Here is a 10138-nt window from a genome sequence, read left to right as displayed (position 1 = left end):
TACAGTCTGCATATGAAAGAAAGCATACAATGTTTTCTTTCTGAATCTGTCTTATTTCATTTAACAAAACCATCTCCAGTTCCTCCATGTTACTGCAAATGGTCTAATTTCACTTTTCCTCATGGCTGCGTGCAACACTGTTTATTGGGCACATTTTTATTTGTTGATGGGTATCCAAGGTTAGTACCATATTCCTTAGCTACGGTGAAGACAGCAGCAATAATCATGGACTTGCAAAGTTCTCTATGGCGATATGGACCCCTTGGGTATATACTGTGGAGTGCCGTACCTAGAGCAGATGATAGCTTTATTTTCAGTTCTTTTGAAGACCCTCCATCCTGATTTCCATAGTGTCTGCACTTGGGTACAAAGGGTTGCTTCTCCCCACCCCTACCACCCCATACTCACTATCCTTTGCTGGATAATAGCCATCCAGTCATGGGTGAGATGGGTTTATGCGGTTTTAGTTTTCATTTGGTGGCTAAGAATAACATTTATTCTTCAATTATTTATCGTGTGTGTGTGTGTGTGTGTGTGTGTGTGTGTGTGTGTGTGTGTACCACACAACATGAGCCCTGAGGACCACACCTGAGCCTTCTGAAAGAGTAGCAAGAGCTTTTGCCCGGTGAGCCACCAGTCTGCCTTGTTATCTTCTGAGAACTCCATTTAACTCACCAGTGCATTTATTGATTCTGGTCTTCGGTGTTTAATTTTCACAGTTCTTTATAGATTCTGAATACTGATCCTCAGGCTTATAGATAGTGTCAAGATTTTTCTCTCATTCTGCAGGCCTTTCCCTTTCTCTGTGGGTTGTTTCTTTGACTGTGCAAAAGTTTCTAATGTCAGGCAATCTCATTTGTCAGTCTTAGGAGTCTTTCCTTATCCATTAGAATTCTTCTCAGAAAGTCTGTCTACAGAGATAACCCAAAGTCTGTTCCCTGTGTCTTCCTTTAGATGCTTCAGAATTCTGGTCTTATAAAAATTGGTCTCTGATCCGATTTTAGTTAAATTTAGTTTGGGATGAGAGATAATCACAGTATGCATATAGTTAGATAACCTGTTTCTCCAGAAGCCTTTGTTAAGGTCTGTCTTTTCTCTTGGTGCCTTTATCGAGGTTTATTCTTGACTCCAATGTTCCATTATACTTGCTACATTTCTGATTTTGCTCTAATATTTTGCTGACTTTGTCACTACAGTTCTGTAGTCTAATTGGAGACCCTGAACATTACATCTTTAGCATTGCTCTCTCTGCGTAGATTGTGAATCCACTAGAGTTCCTTTGTACCTGCATATAAATTTCAAGATGTTTCCCTGTTTTCTTCTGTGAAGAATACCACTGGTTTTTCTTAAGAGATTACATTAAACCTGTAGATGTCTTTCCATTGTACAACCATTTTCCCAAGATTAATTCTACTTATACATGAGAATAAGGAAACTGTGTCTTTTCATCTTTTAGTACCTAGGAGACACTTCTTATCATATGTCTGTAAGTAAAAGGATCAGAACACAGAGCTGGTTTGGAATTGGACTGTGTATCTCACCTCATACTGTAGTCATATTTAGTGTAGAAACTTCCTTACTACCCCATATGTAAACTGCAAGCCTGTGGTAAGGAAACAGAAGCACGCAGGGCCCTGAGATCCTCTCCTTGACCTTCCTTCAAATTTAATCTCAGCCTGTCTCAGCTCTTCATGCACTTCTCATCACTTGTGAATAATCTTTTTTCCTGTATGTTTGAAACCGGTGCCTTTTTCTGGGTTTGACTTCCGCTTGTCTGCAGAGGGGTGGTGGGTTTCCTGTAGGACCCATGCCCTTCAATTGCCTTCTTCAACAGAACTACGAGTACGTCTCCCTGGAGCTATTTTCTTCTGCCAGGTTCTTCCTGGACCAACTTGAGGTTAAAGACATAGAGGATTCTTTAGTCAATTTACCATGATGGAAAAACCAGAATAATTTTATATATCAATAAATTATTAGTAAGGTAGAATGCATGCAGTATGATCTCTAATAACGCATATTTTTCTTCTTGGGACAAAAACTAAAGGAGAATGTTTATTCTTAAATCCATGTTAAAGTTTAACCTGATAATAATAATTACAGCCATCAGACAAACCAGTCTGATTTTTCATAAAAGAAACTAAATAGAGAAGTTTGGATCTTTGATGGCCTCATCTCTTGACCCCAGACCACAGTTCTGAGGCTTGCTCCCATGAAGGCACTGCTGGTGGTGGATTCCTCAACAGTGAGTCTCCTGGGTGTTCTTTAAGTCACTAGATATGTCTCAAAAGATTGCTCAGACAGGCAGAAGACACCTAGAGGCCTGGCCCATGCTGCCACTGAGGGCCATGTCTGAGTCTGTAGTAATACAGCAACAGGGATCTGCGTTGGTGTCTGTGGTCCACGTTACCACCAAAGGTCATGTATCCAGGCTCTGGTCTTGGCTGCAGCCTGGCACTATTTTGGTATCCAAGGACTGTACAGAGCTGAACCCTCCCCTCACTGGATGTGGTACACAGGAGAGCATCCCCAACCCTTGCCTAGACAGCTTAGTAGAACTGTCCCTGGTGGGGGTTGGGGAGCCACTGGCTCCAAGGGTGCAAGTGCCTCATCTGCCATGAGGTGGCATGTGTGACCAAGAGAGAGAGAGAGAGAGAGAGAGAGAGAGAGAGAGAGAGAGATGCTTTCCTCTCACCACTTGCCACCTGCAACAGGCCAGCAAACAGTCCTGAGATCATAAGGTAAAGGAGAGCTGACCCTGACCCTTGCCTGCTTGTGACATTAGGTAAGCTGTCCCTGATGGTATGGGTATAGGAGAGCTGGTGGGTTGACCAATCAGCTTCCACTCAGGCCCAGATCCAAGGCCCTGAGTTGGCCCGCCTTAACATCTATCAGATCTGTGAACTGCTTGAGTGCAACTCCTTCAGATCCAAAACTGAAGGAACTCCATAACACAGGGCAACAGCAGAATATTCCAGAGGAGCCCCAGTGAAGGTCCAGTATTAACAGTGTAGCAGAAGCCAGAGGCCTCGAACCAGAGCAATGACTCATTGCAATGAACATTTGCAAGTAAAGATGTTTGGACAAAAGTGTAGGACACACTGAGATATACTACAGCTTCCACAGCAAGATAGTTTTTTGTTTTGTTTTGTTTTTGCTTTTGCTTATGGCAGGGAGGTTGCAAGGGCAGAAAGCAGATACAAAAGGACTGGGAGATGAGTGGAATCAGAGTACGTGATGTGAAGTTCAGAAATGATTAATAAAAGGTTTATTAAATGTGATTTCTGCCATCAGTGCTACCTCCGTACAAAACGATGGAACCAGTCAAACATAGATGTAGCCCCTGACGCGGTCCGCGATGTCAACTTTTTTTCTTTGAAATTTTATTATTCCAGGTCAAAGCAACATCAGAATCTGTTCCGTTTACCAGCAACAGCTCAGAATAATATTTTTTTAAAAAATCCTTATCTTTTTCTATACAGTAAAAGGTTGATTTCTAGTTAAACAAAATAAATTTTTAAAACAGCACTAAGAAAACAAGACATTGGGGAAAAAGTGAAGTGGTTTGAAGAAAGCTGACTATTTCTTCGCCCAGTTCAAGCCATCTCAGCAGCTTAACTGTGTAACATATGGACATACAGACATGTGGACATACAGACGTGTGCAATGTATGGACGCAGGAAGGGACATTTCATCCCGTGTTTATGTACAACACCTACAACTCCAATAGAATTTCCAATATGAAGAGAATAATTAACATCTTGCTGTAGCCTATGAATTCACTACACTGATTTGCTTTCCTAAAATCCATATACTTTTTACATCAGAGATGACATCTTTTTCTTCCACATCCTCCCCCATGGTTAGAGACTTAAAGAATTATCTAGCCAGTTACTGGAGATAAATATTTTATTAGTATATTACCAGACATTTTACCTGATTTTTCTCCTTACTTTGTGAGAAGTGAGTTAACTGTAATTTTTCTGAGGATGCTCTGGAATCACAAACACAGCGAAAGTCTTCGGGACTGTGGTTTTAAATTCTGAGAGAAAGCACAGGCAAAACGCCTCTGGGGTTTGTGTGTGCAATCTCACGACTGCCCACCAGGGGGAGAGAAAGAGGAGCCTGAACAGAGCTGCGCCTACTCCTTTGTCACTGTGACGACTCTTCTGGGCCTGGTGCTCAAAGCAGCATAAGGAAGGAACCCTGCCTACATTTAACAATGGAGTGGAGACACTGTGTCACTGAGATATCCAAGAAGACAGACGTTTGTCATCTGTACCTCTCTTGGTGGTCCTTTGAAAAATGTCAAAACCAGTGAAAATCGGGAGCAAGCTTTTCCTTTACATGTTTTTTGAAACCAAGTTGCTCCTCTCTTGCTCGTCTTCCTTTGCTCCGACGCTGCTGCAAGAAAGGCACTGTGTAGACTTTGGCCTGTGTGACAGATACTTTCATGAGTCACCTTGACTGGGACACAATGACCAAGCATTTGTTAAGCCATTACCTGGCTATTGGAGAGTGACTGTAGGTGTGACTTACATCTCCATCAATGGACTTTGAGTAAAGCCAAAGACTTCCCTAATGTGGTAGTGATTTAATCACTCGAAAGCCTAAATGGATGATTTATTCAGAACAAGAGGGGATTCTGCAGCAGGGGGCCCCAGACTAGAAAAGAGGGGGTAGATGGTTCTTACGTGGGCCTCAGCCAGCCAGCCCACTTCAAAGAGTGGGAGCTCACCAGCTGTCACAATCAAATGAGCCAATCATCTACCATGAACCTCAGTAGAGGCTAGATGTGTAACTGATAGAAGATAGAGCAGATAATACATGATTGATTGATAGGTAGATTGACAGATCAATAGATACATAGATGATTGATAGATATAAGTGATATATGATAGATGATAGATAGATGATAAATGACAAATAGATATATAAATAGATAGATGATAAATGGTAGACAGATAGATGCTAGATAGAAAAAGATAGATGACAGATTAAATGTATTAATAGATATTTAGACAGAGAAATTATGTATGTGTACCCATACATCCTATTGGGTCAGTTTCTGCAGAGAATGCTTAAAGAACACTGACATTAAAGGCCCTTGCCAGGCATGGTGACACATGTAATCTTAGAAGTAGATCAAGAGTTTAATGTCATTCTTAATTACATATGGACATGGAGGCCAGCCTGGTCTACCTAAGACACTGCTTCCCACCTCCACCCTCAAAAAATAAAAAATCTTTAAGAAAAAATCCTGTTACCTGTCCCTAGTTCTCCGAAGCCTAAAGGACTCCTAGCAGAGTGAATGTGGAGAGCAGCTGGACGAACCAACAGAGAGCTTCTCTAACAATTTTCTATTTTGTCTTGACTAAACTTTCTCTTCATCTATGTGATGGAACATGAAGAGTGTTCAACTGAACTCAAGGGAGCATGGGAAATAAACAGAAAGAGGAGGCAGCTCAGCTGAGAGTATTATAGAAAGGGGGGCTTTGGAGCTCTTAACAGCTAATAAGTTAAAAATACACATGCACACCAGCTGGGGACGTAGGTCAGGGCTGGGGTATTTTCTAACACACAGGATGCACTGGGTCCCATAAAAGCAAAGAAATAAACAATCCGGAAAGGGTCTAATTGTAAACTGCAGCTAGCACACACCAGGACTTGGTAACCAGGACATTAGGTCAGGAGCCACGGGTGGGGGCCACAGCACTTTGCATTAGAAAGCCAAAAAAATCCAGTGGTGATGCTCACCTTAAGTGTTCTGTTCTGCCGGACAACTGTTTTCACTGTTTTCTGTCCCTCAAAATCTAAAGCTTGAAACAAGGTAAGTATCCTTGCTTACAGAAGCCAAGTAAGTAAGTATTCTTGCTTTCAGAATTGTGGCCTGGGTTTGGTTTGGTTTGGTTTGGTTTGGTTTGGTTTGGTTTGGTTTGGTTTGGTTTGGTTATATGATCTGAGAGCCATTTATTCTCATTGAAAAATCAGTACTAACTACAAAAAAACAAAAACAAACAAACAAACAAACAAAAAAAAAACCACCAAAAAGGGTAGATTTCAAATGCTAACACTCATGGCTCTCTAGATAAAAGAGTTACCTTTACCAAGCTCAAAGCATCCCTGTTGTATTTTTTCCGACAGATCTTGGAATGGTTGTCAGCAAGTGTGTTTCATTTCTTCACAGTTTCAAAAACCATGAAATCCTTTGCCTTCCTACTGCTCAGCTTGGAATTCATTTGTAGTTCAATGCATCTCTGAAGAGAGCCCACTGAGAACTCCAATTTATACTCCCAAGCAGCCTTAAAACACATCCTAATACATCTCCCTTCTATCTCCCTCCTGTTTTTAGTTTGTCTTCCAAACAGTGATAAGCCCAAGGTTACATATTATCTACACTTTTCAAATCAATATTACCTTCTTTCGCCATTGCTTAGCAGTTCAGGGCTTTGCGGCTAGCTACCATGACAATAGACGCACAGCCTGGAACCAGTTTTAGTTAATTAGAGTCAATCAATCCAAACTTTGCTAACTTACTCATGTGAAACAATAGTATAATGAACCAAAGTTGGCTAGATGATTGGGAAATACAAATTATTGCGCCCTGATAAATTAAATGTGACTATTACAAAAGCTTCTCTCTAAATGAATACTCAAGGAGGGAATATATGGGTATTTAATATAATTAAGAATACAGAGAAAATAAACTTGAAATAGCTATTACACGATCTCCCCACCCGATTTTTTTATAAGGATGGAAATTACTCAGAGCTCAGAAGCTATGTGATGGGATGATCTGGTAGCATCTTTATTAATATTCGTTTGGGAGAAACATCTTCCAGCCAATTTTGTATGGCCCTTGGTAGAAAAGATAGAAAGCAGGGAATGCACAGGAGCCAGAACCACCGTAGGGTGAACTTGGTAGGTCAGGCAAATAGGAAAAGAGATGAGGTAGATGGGCCTGAGCTTCTCCCCCTGGGTCTCCCAAGAGTCTACAGCCTGGTTTGGGTGAGCAAGACACCAATGATTCTGAAAATGTACAAACTGGAGTGAAAACATTTCTCCAGAATTCCTACAAGTCTGATGTGCTGCATCATCAGGATTTGTGTCACGCCTGCTCAAGGTCTGCTACAGACTAAATAAAATAAGCAGCCACTGGTGCATGTCCAACCCTGAGATTTCCCCTCCTAGTAACTAAACTTTGCTGTTGTTTCACCAGCTCCCAAGGTGACCTGCAAATTCATCTGAACTATTACTTTTAGTCACCCAGTTAAATGTGAGGTAATAAAGCTTCTCCAATGTATATCGCCATAAATGTATTAAACAAGGAACTTATAAAAAGGGAAACCTACTTTTACTGCTTTTAATTGTCTTTATGAATCTATAAACTGGCAACAGTCTAGACCAAAGGTGTTTCATACTGATCTGTCCTTCCAAACATTCAGATCCTGTTTGTATACGGGGTAGAAAGCGACATCTAGAAGCAGGGATAAGCACTGAGATAGATGGCCAATCCAAACCACGATGTATGCCTTATCTGAACCTGGTTGAATGTCAGTTGCTATGATCATGTGAGACTCCTCTTGTTACAAGAAGATGTTATGGCCTGTTTATGCATCAAATTAGACTATTATTACTTCAATATCCTAGCTAAGGTAGGAAAGGTGGGAAGGGAAAAGACACTTGACATAACATGGAAGAAAAAAAGTGCTGATGTGAATATAGAAGGTTCTAGAACTAGATGCTCCCCGAACTCATGCTAAGATGTCTTATTATCAGGAGTCATTGACAATGAAACATCTGATACAAAGAGGCTTTGGGAGAGATTGGCTTGATAGAGCTCTGGAGTAAAACTAGTAGTACCTGTCTCAGCTAGTCCAGCAACTTCCTTGGCTGGTTTCTTAAACTAGAAAGTATAGTACTGAAAAATCGGTGCCAGTTTAAAATGGCTCAACCCCAGGGAAAATAGCAATACTAGTTTTCAATAACTTACAATGCTAACATGACCAAAGCAAATAGCAGAGGTGCTTAATCTCACAGAGCACAGTGATGCCATGTGCTGGGCTGCATTGTTTCATGCTGAAACCATCACCTGCCTTTTCATAAGCTTGATCACAGCTATCTTCAAAGCATCCCATCTTAAGCCCGTGGCTATTAGTCAGACATTCTGTGACCATGAAAAGTGTGTGGGAAAAATAAAAGAGGTAGGATGTCTATTGACTCCTGGCTTCAGAGATTCATGGCCCTTTGCATTGATGGCTTCTGAGGTCACGGTGAGGTAGAATGTCAGGGCAGGAATGGATGAAGGAAAGAACTTCAGGGGAAGAAGTCAGAGCTGGATGCTAGCAAGAGCCATCTCCAAGAACATGCCCACCATGTTCTGTTTTCCCCAAGTAGGGCTTACCTCTTCAAGTTTTCGATACTTCACCCAGAGTTCCACCAGCTGAAGGGAGAGGCAAGTCTAACATATGAGCCATTGACAACACTTCGACAAGTTAACCTCTAACACATTTCATTGACGTTGTGTGTAACCAGGGCTTTGTCTTAAAGGAGACCTAAGGATTGACCTCTCACCTATGGTATAGCTTGATGCTTTGACTTTGTAGCATGGAGAAAATACAGTGGTCCATTTTTGTGTTGTTGGTTTGAAAAGCACTATAAGGTTGAGGTAGCTTACTCCTCTTCACAGTATAAATGAGAAGTCTAAAGATGGAAGCTTCTAGAAAACATGGAATAAGAATTGTGTTCCTTTGAGTTTTCTTTGAGGTCAAACATGGAGACATTCTTACAGGAGTCATTAATCTGTAGCCGTGAGATGGTGGGTGGTTGTAGAACTTCATGGGCAGATTACAGAAGTGTAGGGTGATAAACACGTAAATGGAAAGTTGTCATATAAACCCATGTGGCGTAAAGGTTCTGTTTCTTGGTATTTGGAAAAGTCCTGTAAATGCTTGATTGAGGGCTTTGAAGTCATTTGGGAACATGGCAATATTTTATGTCCAAGAAATGTATCAATTTTAAAATAGCATACTTCCCCCCCCCTTTTGTATTACTCAGGAATTGAACCTATGACCTTGTTGTATATGCTAACCAAGTGCTTATCCCTGAACTACATCCCCATTCATTTTCAATAGTATCTCAGCAAGCTTCCCTAAATAGTCATGAACTAACCAGGCAGGCCTTGAACTTGTGATCCTCCTGCCCCAGCTTCTAGAGTAGTTGGGATTACAAGCAGTGCCACCAGACCCAACTGAAATCGAATAACTCTTTGGATTCAGCTACCTAGTATAATTATATCCACTTAATTGCTAACAAAACGTAACTTAAAGACAGCTCTGTCATTTTAAGTTTTCAACAATGTATGCTAAAGTAATTGTGCCTTCCACACCTCCTGTTTCAGATCAGCAGGAAGTGATAAAATAAATTCACTCTCCAGGTAAAGTTTATAATATTTATAACTTAAGCCTCATAACACCAGTTGCTGCTCCTCAAATCACATAAAAATCACAAAGTATTTCACCGGCCATGACACTACCAATTGGTGATGAGATATCTGCGTGTGTGTTTGACATTTCTATGTAAAACAACAGCTGCTTCACTCACTTGGAAGCAGCCTTTTCCCCCCCACTGGGGATTCTTATCCCCAGTGGAGGTGGGCGAGCATTCTACTGGCAATGTTGCAAGCCAACAGTGATGCTTAGACACCACACAGCTGACAGCTAAAATGAACTCATTCTGTGATGAATATGTTTTCTAGCGGAAGACAGCCAGACCTGCTTCCCCTCGGGGAATAAATGATGGGGGATACCATGATCATATTCTCATCCTTGTGAATCTAACACCTACAGTCGTATGGAGCCAGCCTTGTACATGGCAGAAACCAAAGTATAACCCTGTGTGTGCTTCCTAACTGCCAGAAGGAAGATGCTAGATAGAAGTGAACTGAAGGTTTCAGACAGAAATAAATTGTGTGAACTGTCATCATCATTATCAACAGTATCACTACCATCCCCTCCCCAGCCCTACTTTATCATCTTTATAAGTTAATACGGCTTAAAAGATGTTTGTTTCTTTGTACTCTGCTCCCTTTCCCAATTTCTCTACACACCTTATGCAATAGTTCAAGGACCCTACTTGTGAT

This window comes from Rattus norvegicus, chromosome 18, assembly GCF_021556685.1.
Source record: "Rattus norvegicus strain SHRSP/BbbUtx chromosome 18, alternate assembly SHRSP_T2T, whole genome shotgun sequence".
NCBI lineage: Eukaryota > Metazoa > Chordata > Mammalia > Rodentia > Muridae > Rattus > Rattus norvegicus.
This window is presented reverse-complemented; position numbering follows the sequence as displayed.